Genomic DNA, 20,837 nt, shown 5'->3' on the forward strand with positions numbered 1-20,837 from the left:
TAGAGAAGCCGATGAGGAGGAAGAACAACAAGAAGTATCCAAGAGGGCATCCACAAGAGCACGCCGAAAACTAGAAATAGTTTCAGAACCTGAGGAGGCCGTGGACGAGCCGCTCAAGAAGAAAGTGAAGAAGAAGGCCGATCCCAAGCAAACCAAAAGTCAAAAAGCCGCAAGAATGGAAAGGCTGGTGGAGCAGTTTAGAGCGGAAAGAGCTCTAAAGGGGACTTTGAAGAAATGTGGGTGCCAGACCCCAGTAAAGTCGGAACCAGCTCAGCCAGGCCACATGTTGATCAATACGATCAATATATTAGAGCTTATGAGGAGTCGGAGGCCATACTGGAGCAACAACCTGTCGAGCCTTATACTGAAGAGAAGTACAGCTTTTAAAAGCTGAGCTGCAAAAGGACGACAAGGGAAGAAGAAAGTAGATGAGTCTACTGAACCTCAAAAGAAAGACGGGCAAGCAAACAAAGGGAAAGCCAAGATGACTGAGGACAATCAGCCCTCTTTTACTGTTGTACCCAGCCCGAAGAAAATGGAAATTATTGTGGAGGAAACCCCAATAGAAATAGAAACAGAAGTTATGGAAAAGCCGGAGGCCGGGACCAAGGAAAGGAGAAGAGATCCAGTTCAGCAAAAGAAAGATGATTATGAGGATCTGGTCGCTATCGGATACAGTGAAGAAGAGGCCCTGGAGGCAGTTTATGGGATATCCCTACGGAAGCAAGATGATCGGAAAGGGACGAAAGAAAAGACAAAGGTACAATGGAGAGTGAAGAAAAAATGGACGAGCCGAAGCCATTGGAGGCGGTGGCAGAAAGAGCTGTCAAGTTGACAGATGAAGATGAAAAAGACATGCACATGGTGCATGAACTGCTCAGCAAGATTAAAGAAAGATCCAGGGCAAAGGAAGTAGCACTTGAGACAGCAAAACAAAAGGAAGCAGAGTTGCAGAAGAAGTTAGAGAATGCTATGACTGAATCTGAAAGTCATAAAGCATCACTCTACGACGCAGAAAACGAGAGAGACGGCTTGATACTCCAACTAGCCGAAGCTTCAAGAGAGGTAACAAGCTCACAGGAAGCAAAGGAGCGAATAGAAGATGAGCTGGAGGCAGCCAAGGATGAGCTCATTGAGCTAAGGGAAAGAGTCGAACTTCAAGAAAGGACAATCATGAGACTCAGGACCACCCCTAGAGCTAGCAGAGCAGGAACAGAACAAGAGGGAGCCCTCGTACCAGCTCTGGAAGAGCAGGTCAGAAGTTTGCAAAGAGAGCTGAGGTTAGAGCAAGTACAAAGATTGCACATGGCGGAGGGATCATTGGCTGCAGAGGAGAGGCTCACATCAGAAAACCAAACACTAAGGACAGAAAATGAGGCCCTCCGCAAACAGCTCCAAGACCTCCAAGAGCAACAAAGAAGAGAAACAGAGACACCACAAGAAGAAGCAGGGAGAGCAGCCATAGAGCTACCAGAAACTGGAGAGGCAACCACAATTGAAGATCCAGCCCCAGTTCAAGAAGTGGCCTCAACTTCAGGAATCTCTGAAGAAGAAGACAAAAGCTCCAGGACCAAATAGAAAAGTCAACAGAGGAAAGTGCCAAGGCGGAAATGGAATGGGAAAGGAGACTCCTCATCTCCATTAGACTTCAAGGTTTAGACACAAAAGTGCTCCATGAAGAGTGGATGCAACCAAGCCTGCCTTTCCCTCTGATGAAATTTGAAGTGATAAAGACGAAAAAGAGAATAGAGGAGGAGCAGTATGTCGCTCTTTACGAAGGCGACATCACAAAGGATGAACAATCAAAGAAGATTGTAGATTCTCAACCTAGATGGAGGAAAGGTTGGCTGAACAAATACCAAGCCTACCTCATCTACTTGGTAGAGGCTCCAAAGGAGATTCGGGAGGATGCAACCTTCTGCCCGGGCCAAGAGTCAGAAGCTGGAAAGAGCATGGCAGGATTGCAGAAAAGAAGCCAAATTGGCTTAATTACCCAAGGATGCCAGGACCAAAGGAAGGAGAGAGAATAGGTAAAGCCTACATGGTGAAAACCCTAACGGGCACCATCAAACTCTTTACTGGCTCTCCTGACCTTTCGTGTCAGATGCTAAAGAAAATCTGCAAGACTCTCTTAGCATGCATTGAAGTGTTCGCGCCAGATAAAGCTACGACCTCAAGTCTACTATCGACGGCCGACACAGTGACGGATATGATGTATGATCTTTCATTGCAGCCCTCACCAAAGGTGTTACATCTCTTATACCAAAGAATTATGTTTTTGCCTAGCTTCCACATGCAAACATTCGAAGAAGCTTTCTACACCGGCTTTTTCACTCACGAAAGCAAAATATTCGGCCCAACCTTGACCATCGGCAACCTACGCTACGAATCACATTTGCAGATGCTCAAGACGACAGGACTCTATTGACCAAGCCAAAAGTCATGTCAGGGACGACATGAACGCGGAGGGGGGGAGTGTTGAGCCAGCAGAGGATCACACCCGCATTTTTGCTCACACCCATCATTTTGTAACCATTGATTGTAATAAATGTCTTTCCGACATTAATTTTGATTTGAGCCATTCATTAAGTAACGGGACTCAATTGAGTTTCCAGCTTGTAATCCCGACGTAATTTCACCTGCTTATGTAAATAATTAGAGATGTTCTCACCTCCAAGGCTGAGGTATATAAGCCAAAGTTTTGTAACCTAAAGGGAGATTCAATTATTAATCAAGGTGAGTTTTGGAGCGCCGTGACTGTGTCTGAGAGAGAGAGAGAGAGAGAGAGAGTCTTATCTCCTTGCTACGCGAGCTACGGAGCCGCCATTGGAGAAGCGACACCGCCATTGTGTTAGCAACGGCGAGAGCTACGCACAGATACCAAGAGTGCGCGCTATCGGCTTCTATGTGTGGTAAGTTCCTACGAGCTTCGGTGTGAGTTTTCTTCCAACTCGTGTGTCGGAATAGAGCGTGCAGCATATCTATAGAACCACAACGAGTAGAGCTACACATTAGTACCATCGGGTCAAGTTTCGGTCACCTGTATTTTCGGCCTGTCTTCATACGCGTTTACCGCACGGAGTGGTTATAGGTTGATTTTGCAGTTCAAGTCTTTAGGGTGTTGTTCTTACCTAGTGTATAGACTTCCCCTTGAGTTTGAGATCGATTCGATGATTCTAGATCCTGTTTCGTATAGCATTCGTTCGTAGTACGGATTTCAGTCACTTGCGTATTTTAGAACTTAGATTTGATTTCCTTAGTGATTGTCATTAGAAGGTCGAGTAGGTGATTTGACACCCACCTAGTTGTTTCCATGCGCCTGCGGGTCAAGCTTCGTCCTCGTCTGACAAATTCTGTTGTTGGTTGAGTTCTCGCTATTTAGCTTCCGCTAGCGGCGTAACCGCCTTAACAATGCAAAAATTGTCTTAACTGCAAAATATGTGCTTACATTGCATATGGATGCTGAGGAGTTTTGTAAAGTGTTGTGACGCATGTCAGCGCACCAAGTGCTCATAAAGAGAGATGAGATGCCACTTACGGCAATGATGGAGCAAGGCTTTTGCAAAATGGGGCATTGGATTTGTGGGGCCTATTTCACGCCCTGCATATCGCACCCATACCCAATGATATCATTGTCGCTACGGACTATCTCACAAAAATGAGCGAAGCCAAGGAAACACAAAAAAGCAACGCAAGAACCACTTGCACAATTTTTTATGAGAATTCCTTCGTAAGATATGTTACCTATAGAAATTGTTAGTGACCGAGGAACACATTTCTTAATCAGTCATTGAATATCTGCTAGAGGAATTCATGTCATACATAGAAAATCTGCTCCATATCATCCACATGCAAATAGACAAGATGACCACAAATAAAACACTATGCATTGTTCTCACTAAAATTGTATCAGATCAAGACAGTTTGGGATCAGCAGTTACACTCAACACTATGGCATACACGGTAGCTTACAAAACATCGATTAGGAACAACACCGTACAACATGTGTTTGGGCTAAATGCTATATTACCCATAGAGTTTTTAATACCAACTCTACGAGTCGTGAAACGCTTAAAATGGAAGGGGCATGAGCTCTCTTCAAGAATAGATGATCTTGAAAAGCTAGATGAACTTCGCTACGAGCTGTAGCTTCGATCTATGCTAAAAAGAGAAGACAAAAAGAGTTTTTTGACAAGCATGTGCGCACGAAAGAGTTCAAACAGTGATTATGTACTTGTTTACACCTTGAAGCAATATGCCAAGAAACTTAAAAAGCGGGGGATGGGACCCTTTGATTAGTGACTTATCACAAAGCGAGATTCAAGCTTGCTACATAGCAGGGGAAGAAATGCAAATTGGATTAGTGGGTGTCGATTAAAAAAGTATTATTTACCACTAACACAGGATAAGCTTCAACAAATCCATCAAGAAAAACAACGATGAAGGAGAAACAGAGGGTACGAGAAGAAGCCCAAGCAAACAAGAAGCAAAGAACAAAATAAAATTGCAAAAAGATGGCTTCTACGACAACGACAAACAATGTGGACACTGTTGCGAATCAATGCCATTCGACTAACAATTTTGATGAAAACACAAGGGAGCCAATATTGCAGTCAAAGTTGGTAGCAATCAAGTTGAATCAACGCATTGCTTGATTCTGAGCTCAAACACATTTGATTTCTTTACAGATTATACAAACAGCTCAAGCCCACATGTCAATTTACATCCTACTCCACAAGTTTGGAAAGTAGTACATCACATTCGCTAAAATCAGTGGGTTGGACTATATGGCATGTACAAATACATCAATATATTTACCCACACAAGTTTTATGTGGTCGAGGATGAAAGCACACAACACCCCATGTTGTTGGGACAACCTTGGCAAAAAAGACAATGTGTAGATAGATTGGAATGCGGATGCAGTCAAGATTCACATGCACAAAACAATAGGTGGTAGCCTTTGATCGGGCAAACCCCGGAAGAACCAATGGCTGCAACACATTCATTGCATAAGGAACCAAAAGGATGGGTGCCACTAAAGAACCACACGATACCCATGGCGAACAAACAGGGAACTGCCGACCATGTTAACTACAAGCATAAAACAACACAGACCGCAGTGAAAACATCAAGGTTAGCAACACGTGAAAAACAAGTATGGGGAGGAAGGATAGAGGTGACATGCAGACAAACCACAACACAACAGCATGAGTCAAAAGGAGAAAAGAAGTTCAACCAAAACCAAGGGAATAAAACATATATGATCCCAAAGAAAATGCTCAGCAAACAACTTAAAATACGACTCGCATTTGGATCCAAAAACCAAAGCAACAGGAACTCCCTTCAGTACAAGCAACATGGCATGCAGACATACACTACATAGAAACCGAAAAACCGATCTATGTGGTGCCAATCAGCAGCAAACAATGACAATCGCGGAAGTAGCACTAAACCTACAAAAACCTGCAAAGCAAAGCTGCAAATGGAAAGCAAAAGAGACAAGGTCTATGGCCAATTCTGTCATGAATATTCTCTCCAAGGTACGACTACGGCCAATCGACAATAGCGCCAAACCAAGCGACTTTTGCAAGAAGACGATCAAACAAAGAGCGGTGGAGTTACAAATTTTACTTGCAAGAAAATTTTCCGACCAAATCAACACCAAACAGGAAACCTCGATGGTGAATGCCAATAAGCATACTGCTTATACCCTCCTCTTGCACAACATTAATTTTTCCATGCATTGACCAAGTATGCATCATATACGGCCACATTACACGGCCAAGCATTAGCACGAGTTTTAAACCATGCACGACACATAACACCGAGGCGATACCTTGTCGTCCGGGAGGACTCCGGCCAGGAGGGGGAGGCATTCTCAATGCGGACCCAATGGAAAAAGAGCAAAAAAGGCTATGTTTTTTACTATTTTAAAGGGTTGTCGTTTGATTGCAAAATTTTCCTCGACTAACTCAAGTACATATGCCCTTACACAGCATGAATCTACAAGTATATGGGGCCAAACGCCAAATCAAGCCCCTAATGTGTTGTGTGGGTAGGTAAAAATATCATTTTTCGGACAAAATATTGGTAAACAGAGAAATCCGGCCATAAAAATTGCATGTGAGTGGATATAGTGTTTTGCAGTGATGTTTTTGATTTATTATGATTTTGGAGGATTTTTTGGATTTAATATGCATTTTATTTTTAATTTTACTAATTATTTGGCAAAAAAACTTCAAAAATACCAAAAGCAGGAAAAGCGGTCGTCATGAAAAACAAAAAGTATGGGGATGATCAATGACTATAGGAAAACCTATGGTACAATGGGGGTGCAGTTATAAGAATGAAGCGCAAGTGTGGTTTTGGCCAGATTTTGACCGAAATGTCAAATTTCTCGGAAACAGCAAATGGAGTCCAAATCAAAAATTTTGAGCCTAAGCCGCAAGAAGTTGGGAGCACATGCCAAATTTCATGAACAATGGGGCGGGGACCCCCTTTAATAGATTTTTTCACTTCATTTTAAGCTCATTTCTACTATTACCTTTGAGAGAGAGCTCCTGCCACCTAGAGCGAACGGGACTTCCAGCAGCTTCTACGACGCGCACAACTACCGACAGGCTCCAGACAGAGAGGTAGGCTCACCAACCTTGGACGTTTTGCGCATGGTTGTTGTTTGGTCGCGAAAACTAGCGTAGGTTCATACAGAAAACGGACAGTAGAGATCTACAAGTAGAAGTGACCACCTAAAAGGCTAACCCAAAAGCAACGAAACCTTCATTGCAGCTTACCCTAGCAATAGGATACCACCGTTTGGATGCCCAAAGACAGTAGAAAACCATCGAGAAAAACCCTAATTCCTAGAGCCCCGCATGAGACCACCCAATGGAAAAGCGGCAAAAAGCGCACAAATGCTAACAAAACTCCTGGGTAGGAGCATCTCGACATGCTAACAAGTCTATATAGCCCACATGGCTATACGGTGACCCAAAGCACCACTAAACTTCAGAAACGGCATTAGACACACAAACGGTCAAATAGCTCTCGTGGCCAAACCGCAATCCGTTGCCACCAAACTTCACGATGGCTTTCCTAGACCATCAACAACCAAGTCCTATGGGGTAGACCACCACAAGTCATCGACGACATGTAAACACAACCACGAGCGCTTCTAGAGCGACAAATTGGTAATGGAGCTCTGGTGAAGCCAAAGTCGACAAAACCATATGGCATATCCCCAAGGGACCGTGAAGCTATGGAGACCAACATCAAGAAATTTCATCGCCGAAAACACTCCAAAAGTCAAAAAACGGCTCGGAGGCTCTGAAATCCACACAGGGAGTTTCTTTCTAATCAATTTGACTTTTTTGTTGAAAATATGCTTAAAAGGGACTCAGGGGAGCTCAGGGCAGGCACCAATAGTACTTCCAAGGAAAATTTCATCAGGAGACATCCTACGCGATGAATGTCTCAAGGCCAAATATGGCCACCAAACCTAACTTTTCTCATCACACACTACTTTTGAATAGCCTGTACAAGCTAACCACTAAGTTTCATCACATTTGGACAAAACTGGACCTCATGTGCATCAAAAAACCAAAGTCAGGGCATAGAGCAATAATGGGCCATAAACCTACCAATACTTGTCCAAATCCCATGAAACTTGAACAATACATTCATGAGCACATTGCCAACCTATCTATGTGATCACAAGTGAAAAATGATGAATAGACATCCTACGCATAGGATGTCTAAAAGACATTTTTGGCTCCCAGATGGTATTTTTCAGTTCCAGATCTCCCTTATTACCCCTTCATGAGCTCATATATCAAGTTTCAGCCATTCCCATCACATTTTGGCCCCCATCTCCTCCAAGATGAATTTGAAATTCTGTGCAAAAATTGACTTAATGGGAGCCACTTACCATGTGCAAGAAGCTCTATATCAAATTTCAACCCATTTGAATTCATTTTCCACATGTTGTGGACATCCTACCCAATTGTGACCTAAAGCCTGAATTCTGCCCAAAATTCACTTCTTGAAGCCCAAACCAAAATTCCAATCATATAGCCATGTTGCACAGGCAAGGGCCGCCACCTGCCAAGTTATCACCAAAAACTGATAATAGACATCCTATGCGTAGGATGTCAAATGATAAATTTTGGCCAGAATGATATTGTGAGCACATGCAAGTTTCCCAAGTTCCTTTTAAGTTTTATTTTCAATTTTCAAGTCATTTGGATAGTTAGAACTGAGTTTCTCAGCTAATATGGAAAAAACGCTAACTTCGGACTACTGAGTGCAACAGGATCTATGGCAGCCGCAAAATCACCGCAAAGAAGAAGAGGATGACAATAAAACTATATAGAAGAAGTGGAACCGTTTGTCATCCGAGAAGGAACCCTGAAGCCAACCAACACAGTGGAATTCAGGACGATTTGTTAGAGTCCAATGACTTGAAGATCTAACCAAGGTGGTCAAAGACCGTGAAGGAAATGCAGGAGCTACCCATGATATCACGGAGCTCAATGAGTTTTTCAGAAGCAAGATGGAGATTACCTAGAGAAGATAGATCTCCATAACTACTTTGAAGCTTTGCCAGCGGGGATTAACATCAAACGAGTGTGGGAATTTGTAACCACTATCAAAGAAGATGGAGTGGCCAGAGTCACTGATCTACAGGGCAAGCCAGATACCATATTTGTCATCACAGAAAGGGTGGTGGCAGCACACTAGACATCTCCAACAAGGGAGATAGTGTGACCAAGAGATAGAGGAAGTCAGGTGTACCCGAAAAGAAAAACAACTACACCTTTGAAGACATTGCAAACCCTAAAGTGGCTGTCATGAGCCAACTCTACAACCAGTACATCCACATGTGTACAAAGCGACCACATAAGTACAAAAGCCACCTAGAGCCATTGCTACCACCTTCACCTGGGCAATGCAAAAGAGCAAGCCAAAGGTGATAAATTATGCTCTTATATCCATGACAACCTGATGAGATGGGCAACAAAAATCCCACCTAACATTGTGCCGGAGAGCTGATAACGAAAGTGGTTTATTGAGCACTGCATGCCAAGGAATACGGGCCAAAACCTCCTTCACAGAATGATTGGCTAAGGCTAAAAGAAGATAAAGAAGAAGAACCGCCCAAGGCACCCAGAGTTGCCACACATTTAAAGCGTCGGTTAGAAACCGTGCTAGAAGAGCCGCCGAGCCGAAGAAAGGAAAGAAGGAAAGTGTACAAGTGCCGATCAAAGAAACCAAATCATAGAAAGCGGCACAGCTAGAGCGACTAATGGAAAGCTTAGAGCCGAAAGAGCACTGAAAGGATATTTGAGCGATTGTGGAAGCCTCACTAGAGGCCATGTCAATCATCCCGAAGGGTGCACAGGTATATTATTAAGACTACATCAAGAATTTTGAGATTTTGGATGCTACAACATAAAATATCCCAAATGTCCCTTTTACAAAAGAAGAAGTGGATGAAGTACGACGCAACTCTAGAAGAGCAAGAAGGCCAAGGAGAGAGAGAGAAGAGAGAAGAGAGAGAGAGAGAGAGAGAGAGAAAACCAAGGCGGACAGGGACATCAAGAAGAAGCCACCAACTCCACCTCAAGCCCGGAATCCAGCCCACCGCCATCACCACCTCGCCTTAGCCTTCCACAAACCCAACAAAAAGGAGCTATACAAATCGGATGATCAAGAAGACTCCAAGCAGGAGAAGACCAAAGGGGAAGAGCAGAAAAGAAGAAGCTAAGCCCAAAGATGAGCAGCCAGAGCCAGAGGAAATAAAGTTTAGCACATTTCTTGATCTACTAGTTCGGTTACTCAAAGAAGAGGCAGCTACAATAGCATTTGAGCTGCAAGCACACACCTAAGGAAGAGATGCAGAGCCTGCGGTTAGTGGAACTGAAAGAGATGGCCACCACTGATACAGTGGACCTACGCCACCTACCAATGACTTGGATGTGGTGATGCACAAGCTAACCGGGCTCAGAGCAAAATCAATGCCACTGAAAGTGAGATTGACAATCTCAAAGCCAATGAAGTTCTTATCAAATCTGAAGTCGACACACTACAAAATCAGGCCAAGAGCATTAAGAAACAAACAAAGCTGCAAGCTAGTCTCTGGCCAAGCATTACAAAGATGCCAGAGATGGAACGAGAGAATCAAGCAGCAGAAAACAAGCTTCAAAGAGCTGAAGAACAATGTAAGAAAATCACAAGTCATTGATAGATGCAAAGAGGGAAAGGGACAACCTAACCCTACAACGTGCTGAAGAATCCAAGGAGGTGGAAGCCCTGAGAATGCCAAAGAGAAGGCAAAGATAGAGCATGAAGCGAGCTAGGATGAGGTCATCGAGCTAAAAGATCATATTAATGTCAAAGATCAAACCATCCAAGGGCTATAAGAGCATCTCCGCTAGAGTTAAGCTACTAGCTCGACTCACACTACTTCAGAGACTGATTTATATGAAGAACAAGAAGGAGCTCCAAAAGGAGTTGACATTAGAGAAAAGACAAAGGTTGATGCTGGCCGAGGGTCATTGGTAATGCAAAGCTGCATGGAAGAAGAGCACAAGGCCATGCAAAATGAGCTAGAAGCCATCAAGAAAAAGCTCGAGTGCGAGAGAAAAGATAAATGCTGATCTGAACGGCCTCCTTGTGAATATGGGAGAGCAAGGCGAAGAAGAAAAGAGACACTTCAAAACAATAGAAGATTAGCACCGGCCGGCAGCCATGGAAGGAATCGACATAAAAATGTGGCAGATCATGGACACACCCATGCAAGAGAAATCCTTGTAGGACCCTCACAGAGCCACAAGATCTGACACAAGAAAAGAAGAGAGAGCTGCAAAAGGCCACAGAAGCACATCAAAGACATACAGCCAAAGAAGCCTAAGGGAGCAGAGGGTCTTCAAATGATTTGAAGGACCCCTGCTCCCAATCCAACGTCTTTCTGTAGTCTTTGACTGCTGCTTCTTCCTTTTGCAGCTCCTTCTTCTCTTGTGATCTTTGTGCTCTTAGTCCCACAAGATTTCCTCTTGCATGGTGGTGTCCACCCTGGATCGGCACATTTCCTATGTCGATTCCTTCCATCTGACCGGCCCGTGCTAATCTTCTATCTGCTTTTGAAGTGTCTTCTTTCTCTCCGCTGCTCTCCCATTCACAAGGAGGCCGTTCAGATCACATTTATCTTTTCCGCCTCTCGAGCTTTCTCTTGATGGCCTTCTAGCTCTTTTTGCATGGCGCTTGTGCTCTTCTACCTGCAGCTTTGCATTACCAATGACCCCTCCCACATCAACCATGTCTTTTCTCTAATGTCAACTCCTTTTGGAGCTCCTTCATTTGTTCTTCATATAAATCAGTCTCTGAATAGTGTGAGTCGAGCTAGTACCTCTAACTCTAGCCAGATGCTCGTAGCCATTGGATGGTTTGATCTTTGACTTTTAATATGATCTTTTAGCTCGATGACCTCATCCTAGCTCGCTCATGCTCTATCTTTGCCTTCTCTTTGGCATTCCTCAGCTTCCACCTCCTTGATTCTTCAGCACGTTGTAGGTTAGGTTGTCCCTTTCCCTCTTTGCATCTATCAATGACTTCTGATTTTCTTACATTGTTCTTCAGCTCTTTGAAGCTTGTTTTCTGCTGCTTGATTCTCTCGTTCCATCTCCTGGCATCTTTGTAATCCTTGGCCAGAGACTAGCTTGCAGCTTTGTTTGTGTCTCTATTTGCTCTTGGCCCTGTTTTTGTAGTGTGTCGACTTCAATTTGATAAGAACTTCATTGGCTTTGAGATTGTCAATCTCACTTTCAGTGGCCATTGATTTTGCTCTGACCCGTTAGCTTGTGCATCACCACATCCAAGTCAGGTAGGTCCGTAGAGTCCACTGTATCAGTGGTGCCATCTCTTTCAGGTCCACTAACCGCAGGCTCTCTGCATCTCTTCCTTAGGTCGTGTGCTTGCCAGCTCAAATGCTATTGTAGCTGCCTCTTCTCTTGAGTAACCCGCAACTAGTAGATCAAGAAATGTCTAAACTTTATTTCCTCTGGCTCTGCTGCTCATCTTTGGCTTAGCTTCTTCTTTTCTGCTCTTCCCCCTTTGGTCTTCTCCTGCTTGGAGTCTTCTTGATCATCAGATTGTATAGCTCCTCCTTTTGTTGGTTGTGGAAGGCTAAGGCGAGGTGGTGATGGCGGTGGCGGATTCCGGGCTTGACGGTGGAGTTGTGGCTTCTTTCTTGAAGTCCCTGTCCGCCTTGTTTCTCTCTCTCTCTCTCTCTCTCTCTCTCTCTCTCTCTCTCTCTCTTGGCCTTCTTGCTCTTCTAGCAGTTGCGTCGTACTTCATCCACTTCTTCTTTTGTAAAAGGGACATTTGGGATATTTTATGTTGTAGCATCCAAAATCTCAAAATTCTTTGATGTAGTCTTAAATATATCACCTGTGCACCCTTCGGGATGATTCCGACATGGCCTCTAGTGAGGGCTTCCACAACTCGCTCAAATATCCTTTCATTGCTCTTTCGGCTCTAAAGCTTTCCATTAGTCGCTCTAGCTGTGCCGCTTTCTATGATTTGGTTTTTTGATCGGCACTTGTACACTTTCCTTCTTTCCTTTCTTCGGCTCCGCGGCTCTTCTAGCACGGTTTCTAACCGACGCTTTAAATGTGTGGCAACTCTGGGCCTTGGGCGTCTCTTCTTCTTTATCTTCTTTTAGCCTTAGCCAATCATTCTGTGAAGGAGGTTTTGGCCAGTTTTCTTTGGCATGCAGTGCTCCATAAACCACTTTCGTTATCAGCTCTCCCGCACAATGTAGGTGGGATTTTTGTTGCCCATCTTCATCAGGTTGTCATGGATATAAGCAGCATAATTTATCACCTTTGGCTTGCTCTTTTTGCATTGCCCATGAAGGTGGTAGCAATGGCTCTAGGTGGCATTTTGTACTTATGTGGTCGCTTTGTACACATGTGGAAGTACTGTTGTAGAGTTGGCTCATGACAGCCACTTTAGGGTTTGCAATGTCTTCAAAGGTGTAGTTGTTTTTCTTTTCGGAGTACACCTTGACTTCATCTCTTCTCTTGGTCACACTATCTCCTTGTTGGAGATGTCTAGTGCGGCTGCCACCACCCTTTCTGTGATGACAATCATGGTATCTGGCTTGCCCTGTAGATCAGTGACTCTGGCCACTCCATCTTCTTTGATAGTGGTTACAAATTCCCACACTCGTTTGATGTTAATCCCCGCTGGCAAAGCTTCAAAGTAGTTATGGAGATCTATCTCTCTAGGTAATCTCCCATCTTGCTTCTGAAAAACTCATTGAGCTCCCGTGATATCATGGTAGCTCTACTGCATTTCCTTCACGGTCTTTGAACACACCTTGGTAGATCTTCAAGTCATTGGACTCTAACAAATCGTCCTGAATCCATGTGTTGGTGGCTTCAGGGTTCCTTCTCGATGACAAACGGTTCCACTTCTTCTATATAGTCTTTTATTGTCATCCTCTTCTTCTTTGCCGGTGATTTTTGCGGCTGCCATAGATCCTGTTGCACTCAGTAGTCCGAAGTTAGCGTTTTTTCCATATTAGCTGAGAAACTCAGTTCTAACTATCCAAATGACTTGAAAATTGAAAATAAAACTTAAAAGGAACTTGGGAAACCTTGCATGTGCTCACAATATCATTCTGGCCAAAATTTATCATTTAGACATCCTACGCATAGGATGTCTATTCAATCAGTTTTTGGTGAAACTTGGCAGGCTGGCGGCCTTGCCTGTGCAACATGGCTATATGATTGGAATTTTGGTTTGGGCTTCAAGAAGTGAATTTTTGGGCAGATTCAGGCTTTAGGCTCACAATTGGGTAGGATGTCCACAACATGTGGAAAATGATATTCAAATGGGTTGAATTTGATATATAGCTTCTTGCACCATGGTAATGGCTCCCATTAAGTCAATTTTTTGCACAGAATTTCAAAATCATCTTGGAGGTGTTGGGGCCAAATGTGATGGGAGGCTTGAAACTTGATATAGAGCTCATGAAGGGGTAATAAGGAGATCTGGAACTGAAAAATACCATCTGGGAGCCAAAAATGTCTTTTAGACATCCTATGCGTAGGATGTCTATTTCATCATTTTTCACTTGTGATCACATAGATAGGTTGGCAATGTGCTCATGAATGTATTGTTCAAGTTTCATGGGATTTGGACAAGTATTGGGGTTTATGGCCATTATTGCCTCTATGCCCTGACTTTGCGTTTTTTGATGCACATGAGGTCAAGTTTTGTCCAATGTGATGAAACTTAGTGGTTAGCTTGTACAGGCTATTCAAAAGTAGTGTGTGATGAGAAATGTTTAGGTTTGGTGCCCATATTTGGCCTTGAGACATCCTACGCGTAGGATGTCTCCTGATGAAATTTCCTTGGAAGTACTATTGGTGCCTGCCCTGAGCTCCCCTGAGTCCCTTTTAAGCATTATTTCAAACAAAAAAGTCAAATTGATAGAAAGAAACTCCCTGTGTGGATTTCAGAGCCTCCGACCGTTTTTTGACTTTTGGAGTGCTTTTCGGCGATGAAATTTCTTGATGTTGGTCTCCATAGCTTCACGGCCCTTGGGGATCCTTGCCATATGGTTTTTGTCGACTTTGGCTTCACCAGAGCTCCATTTACCAATTTGTCGCTCTAGAAGCGCTCGTGTTGTGTTTACATGTCGTCGATGACTTGTGGTGGTCTACCACCATAGGACTTGGTTGTTGATGGTCTAGGAAAGCCACTCGTGAAGTTTGGTGGCAACGGACATGCGGTTTGGCCACGAGAGCTATTTGACGCTTTGTGTGTCTAATGCCGTTTCTGAAGTTTAGTGGTGCTTTGGGTCACCGTATAGCCATGTGGGCTATATAGACTTGTTAAGCATGTCGAGATGCTCCTACCCAGGAGTTTTGGTAGCATTTGGGCGCCTTTTTGCCGATTTTCCATTGGGTGGTCTCATGCGGGGCTCTAGGAATTAGGGTTTTTTTCGATGGTTTTCTACTGTCTTTGGGCATCCAAACGGTGGTATCCTATGCTAGGGTAAGCTGCCAATGAAGTTTCGTTGCTTTTGGTTAGCCTTAGGTGGTCACTTCTACTTGTAGATCTCTACTGTCCGTTTTCTGTATGAACCCTACGCTAGTTTTCGCGACAAAACAACAAACATGCGCAAAAAGCTCAAGGTGGTGAGCCTACCTCTCATGTCTGGAGCCTGTCGGGTAGTTGTGCGCGTCGTAGAAGCTGCTGGAAGTCCCCGTTCGCTCTAGGTGGCAGGAGCTCTCTCCAAAAGGTATAGTAGAAATGAGCTTAAAATGAAGTGAAAAAATCTTATAAAGGGGGTCCCCGAACCACTTTTCATGAAATTTGGCATGTGCTCCCAACTTCTTGCGGCTTAGGCTCAAAAATTTCTTGATTTGGACTCCATTTGCCTAGTTTCCGAGAAATTTGACATTTCGTCAAAATCTGGCCAAACACACTTTCCGCTTCATTCTTATAACTGCACCCCCATTGTACCATAGGTTTTCCTATAGTCATTGATCATCCCCATACTTTTTGTTTTTCATTACGACCCTTTTCACCTGCTTTTTGTATTTTTGAAGTTTTTTTGCCAATAATTAGTAAAATTAAAAATAAAATAGCATATTAAATCCAAAAAATCCTCAAAAATCATAATAAATCAAAAACATCACTGCAAAACACTATATACACTCACATGCAATTTTTTATGCCGGATTTCTCTGTTTACCATATTTTGTCCGAAAATGACTATTTTTACCTACACACACACACACATCTAGGGCTTGATTTGGCGTTTGGCCCCATATACTTGTAGATTCATGCTGTGTAAGGGCATATGTACTTGAGTTAGTCGAGAAAATTTTGCAATCAAACGACAACCCTTTAAAATAGTAAAAAAACATGCCCTTTTTTGCTCTTTTTCCATTGGGTCCGCATTTGAGAATGCCTCCCCCCCTCCTGGCCGGAGTCCTCCCGGACGACAAGGTATCGCCTCGGTGTATGTGTCGTGCATGGGTTTAAACTCGTGCTAATGCTTGGCCGTGTAATGTGGCCGTATATGATGCATACTTGTCAATGCATGAAAAATTAATGTTGTGCAAGAGGAGGGTATAAGCAGTATGCTTATTGGCATTCACCATCGAGGTTTCCTGTTTGTGTTGATTTGGTCGGAAAATTTTCTTTGCAAGTAAAATTTGTAACTCCACCGCTCTTTGTTTGATCGTCTTTCTTGCAAAAGTCGCTTGGTTTGCCGCTATTGTCGATATGGCCGTAGTCGTCTCCTTGGAGAGAATATTCATGACAGAATTGGCCATAGACCTTGTCTCTTTTGCTTTCCATTTGCAGCTTGCTTTGCAGGTTTTTGTAGGTTTAGTGCTACTTCCGCGATTGTCCATTGTTTTGCTGCTGATTGGCACCCACATAGATCGGTTGTCGGTTTCATATGTAGTGTATGTCTGCATGCCAATGTTGCTTGTACTGAAGGGAGTTCTGTTGCTTTGGTTTTGGGATCCAAATGCGAGTCGTATTTAAGTTTGTTGCTGAGCATTTTCTTTGGGATCCATATATGTTTTTATTCCCTTGTTTTTGTTGAACTCTTTTCTCCTTTTGACTCATGCTGTTGTGTTGTGGTTTTGTCTGCATGTCACCTCTATCCTTCCTCACCCATACTTGTTTTTCACGTGTTGCTAACCTTGATGTTTTCACTGCGGTCTGTGTTGTTTTATGCTTGTAGTTAACATGGTCGGCAGTTCCCTTTTTTTCGCCATGGGTATCGTGTGTTCTTTAGTGGCACCCATCCTTTTGGTTCCTTATGCAATGATTGTGTTGCAGCCATCTGGTTCTTCCGGGTTGCCGATCAAAGGCTACCACCTATTGTTCTTGTGCATGCTGAATCTTGACTGCATCCGCATTCCAATCTATCTACACATTGTACTCTTTTTGCCAAGTTGTCCCAACAACATGGGGTTTTGTGTGCTTTCATCCTCGACCACATAAAACTTGTGTGGGTAAATATATTGATGTATTTGTACATGCAATATAGTCCAACCCACTGATTTTAGCGAATGTGATGTACTACTTTCCAACACTTGTGGAGTAGGATGTAATTGACATGTGGGCTTGAGCTGTTTGTATAATCTGTAAGAAATCAAATGTGTTTGAGCTCCAGAATCAAGCAATGCCGTTGATTCAACTTGATTGCTACCCACTTTGACTGCAATTATTGGCTCCCTTGTGTTTTCATCAAAATTCGTTAGTCGAATGGCATTGATTCGCAACAGTGATCCACATTGTTGTCGTTGTCGTAGAAGCCATCTTTTTGCAATGCGTTCTTTGCTTCTGCTTGGGCTTCTTCTCGTACCCTCTGTTTCTCCTTCATCCGTTGTTTTTCTTGATGGATTTGTTGAAGCATATCCTGTGTTAGTGGTAAATAATACTTTTTTAATCGACACCCACTAATCCAATTTGGCATTTCTTCCCCTGCTAATGTAGCAAGCTTGACATCTCCGCTTTGTGATAAGTCACTAATCACAAAGGGTCCCATCCCCCGCTTTTTAAGTTTCTTGGCATATTGCTTCAAGGTGTAAACAAGTACAATCAACTGTTTTGAACTCTTTCGTGCGCACATGCTTGTCAAAAAACTCTTTTTGTCTTCTCTTTTTAGCATAGATCGAAGCTACAGCTCGTAAGCGAAGTTCATCTAGCTTTTCAAGATCATCTATTCTTGAAGAGAGCTCATGCCCTATCCATTTTAAGCGTTTCACGACTCGTAGAGTTGGTATTAAAAACTCTATGGTAAAATAGCATTTAGCCAAACACCATGTTGTACGGTGTTGTTCCTATCGATGTTTTGTAAGCTACCGTGTATGCCCATAGTGTTGAGTGTAACTGCTGATCCCAAACTGTCCTTGACTCTGATACAATTTTAGTGAGAACAATGCATATGTTTTATTTGTGGCCTCATCTTGTCTATTTGCATGTGGATGATATGGAGCAGATTTTCTATGTATGACCATGAATTCCTCTAGCAGATATTCAATGACTGCATTAAGAAAATGTGTTCCTCGGTCACTAACAATTTCTATAGGTAACCCATATCTTACGAAGACATTCTCATAAAAAAATTGTGCAGTGGTTCTTGCGTCTGCTTTTTGTGTTTCCTTGGCTTCGCTCATTGTGAGATAGTCCGTAGCGACAATGATATTGGGTATGGTGCGATATGCAGGGCGTGAAATAGGCCCCACAAAATCAATGCCCCATTTTGCAAATGCCCTTGCTCCCATCATTGGCCGTAGTGGCATCTCATCTCTCTTTATTGGCACCTTGGTGCGCTGACATGCGTCACAACACTTTACAAACTCCTCAGCATCCATATGCAATGTAAGCCACCATATTCTTGCAGTTAAGACAATTTTTGCCATCTGTTAAGGCGGTTACGCCGCTAGCGGAAGCTAAATAGCGAGAACTCAACCAACAACAGAATTTGTCAGACGAGGACGAAGCTTGACCCGCAGGCGCATGGAAACAACTAGGTGGGTGTCAAATCACCTACTCGACCTTCTAATGACAATCACTACCAAGGAAATCAAATCTAAGTTCTAAAATACGCAAGTGACTGAAATCCGTACTACGAACGAATGCTATACGAAACAGGATCTAGAATCATCGAATCGATCTCAAACTCAAGGGGAAGTCTATACACTAGGTAAGAACAACACCCTAAAGACTTGAACTGCAAAATCAACCTATAACCACTCCGTGCGGTAAACGCGTATGAAGACAGGCCGAAAATTACAGGTGACCGAAACTTGACCCCGATGGTACGAATGTGTAGCTCTACTCGTTGTGTTCTATAGATATGCTGCACGCTCTATTCCGACACACGAGTTGGAAGAAAAACTCACACCGAAGCTCGTAGGAACTTACCACACATAGAAGCCGATAGCGCGCACTCTTGGTATCTGTGCGTAGCTCTCGCCGTTGCTAACACAATGGTGGTCGCTTCTCCAATGGCGGCTCCGTAGCTCGCGTAGCAAGGAGATAAGACTCTCCTCTCTCTCTCTCTCTCAGACACAGTCACAGCGCTCAAAACTCACCTTGATTAATAATTGAATCTCCCTTTAGTTACAAAACTTCTTTGGCTTATATACCTCAGCCTTGGAGGTGAGAACATCTCTAATTATTTACATCAAGCAGGTGAAATTACGTTCGGGATTACAAGCTGGAAACTCAATTGAGTCCCGTTACTTAATGAATGGCTCAAATCAAAATTAATGTCGGAAAGACATTTATTACAATCAATGGTTACAAAATGATGGGTGTGAGCAAAAATGGGTGTGATCCTCTGCTGGCTCAACACTCCCCCCCTCCGCGTTCATGTCGTCCCTGACATGACTTTTGGCTTGGTCAATAGAGTCCTGTCGTCTTGAGCATCTGCAAATGTGATTCGTAGCGTAGGTTGCCGATGGTCAAGGTTGGGCCGAATATTTTGCTTTCGTGAGTGAAAAAGCCGGTGTAGAAAGCTTCTTCGAATGTTTGCATGTGGAAGCTAGGCAAAAACATAATTCTTTGGTATAAGAGATGTAACACCTTTGGTGATGGCTGCAATGAAAGATCATACATCATATCCGTCACTGTGTCGGCCGTCGATAGTAGACTCGAGGTCGTGGCTTTATCTGGCGCGAACACTTCAATGCATGCTAAGAGAGTCCTGCAGATTTTCTTTAGCATCTGACACGAAAGGTCAGGAGAGCCAGTAAAGAGTTTGATGGTGCCCGTTAGGGTTTTCACCATGTAGGCTTTACCTATTCTCTCTCCTTCCTTTGGTCCTGGCATCCTTGGGTAATTAAGCCAATTTGGCTTCTTTTCTGCAATCCTGCCATGCTCTTTCCAGCTTCTGACTCTTGGCACCGGGCAGAAGGTTGCATCCTCCCGAATCTCCTTTGGAGCCTCTACCAAGTAGATGAGGTAGGCTGGTATTTGTTCAGCCAACCTTTCCTCCATCTAGGTTGAGAATCTACAATCTTCTTTGATTGTTCATCCTTTGTGATGTCGCCTTCGTAAAGAGCGACATACTGCTCCTCCTCTATTCTCTTTTTCGTCTTTATCACTTCAAATTTCATCAGAGGGAAAGGCAGGCTGGGTTGCATCCACTCTTCATGGAGCACTTTTGTGTCTAAACCTTGAAGTCTAATGGAGATGAGGAGTCTCCTTTCCCATTCCATTTCCGCCTTGGCACTTTCCTCTGTTGACTTTTCTATTTGGTCCTGGAGCCTTTGTTCTTCTTCTTCAGAGATTCCTGAAGTTGAGGCCACTTCTTGAACTGGGGCTGGATCTTCAATTGTGGTTGCCTCTCCAGTTTCTGGTAGCTCTATGGCTGCTCCCCCTGCTTCTTCTTGTGGTGTCTCTGTTTCTCTTCTTTGTTGCTCTTGGAGGTCTTGGAGCTGTTTGCGGAGGGCCTCATTTTCTGTCCTTAGTGTTTGGTTTTCTGATGTGAGCCTCTCCTCTGCAGCCAATGATCCCTCCGCCATGTGCAATCTTTGCACTTGCTCTAACCTCAGCTCTCTTTGCAAACTTCTGACCTGCTCTTCCAGAGCTGGTACGAGGGCTCCCTCTTGTTCTGTTCCTGCTCTGCTAGCTCTAGGGGTGGTCCTGAGTCTCATGATTGTCCTTTCTTGAAGTTCGACTCTTTCCCTTAGCTCAATGAGCTCATCCTTGGCTGCCTCCAGCTCATCTTCTATTCGCTCCTTTGCTTCCTGTGAACTTGTTACCTCTCTTGAAGCTTCGGCTAGTTGGAGT

Source organism: Adiantum capillus-veneris, chromosome 10 (genome assembly GCF_014529385.1).
Source record: "Adiantum capillus-veneris isolate H3 chromosome 10, ASM1452938v2, whole genome shotgun sequence".
Classification (NCBI taxonomy): domain Eukaryota; kingdom Viridiplantae; phylum Streptophyta; class Polypodiopsida; order Polypodiales; family Pteridaceae; genus Adiantum; species Adiantum capillus-veneris.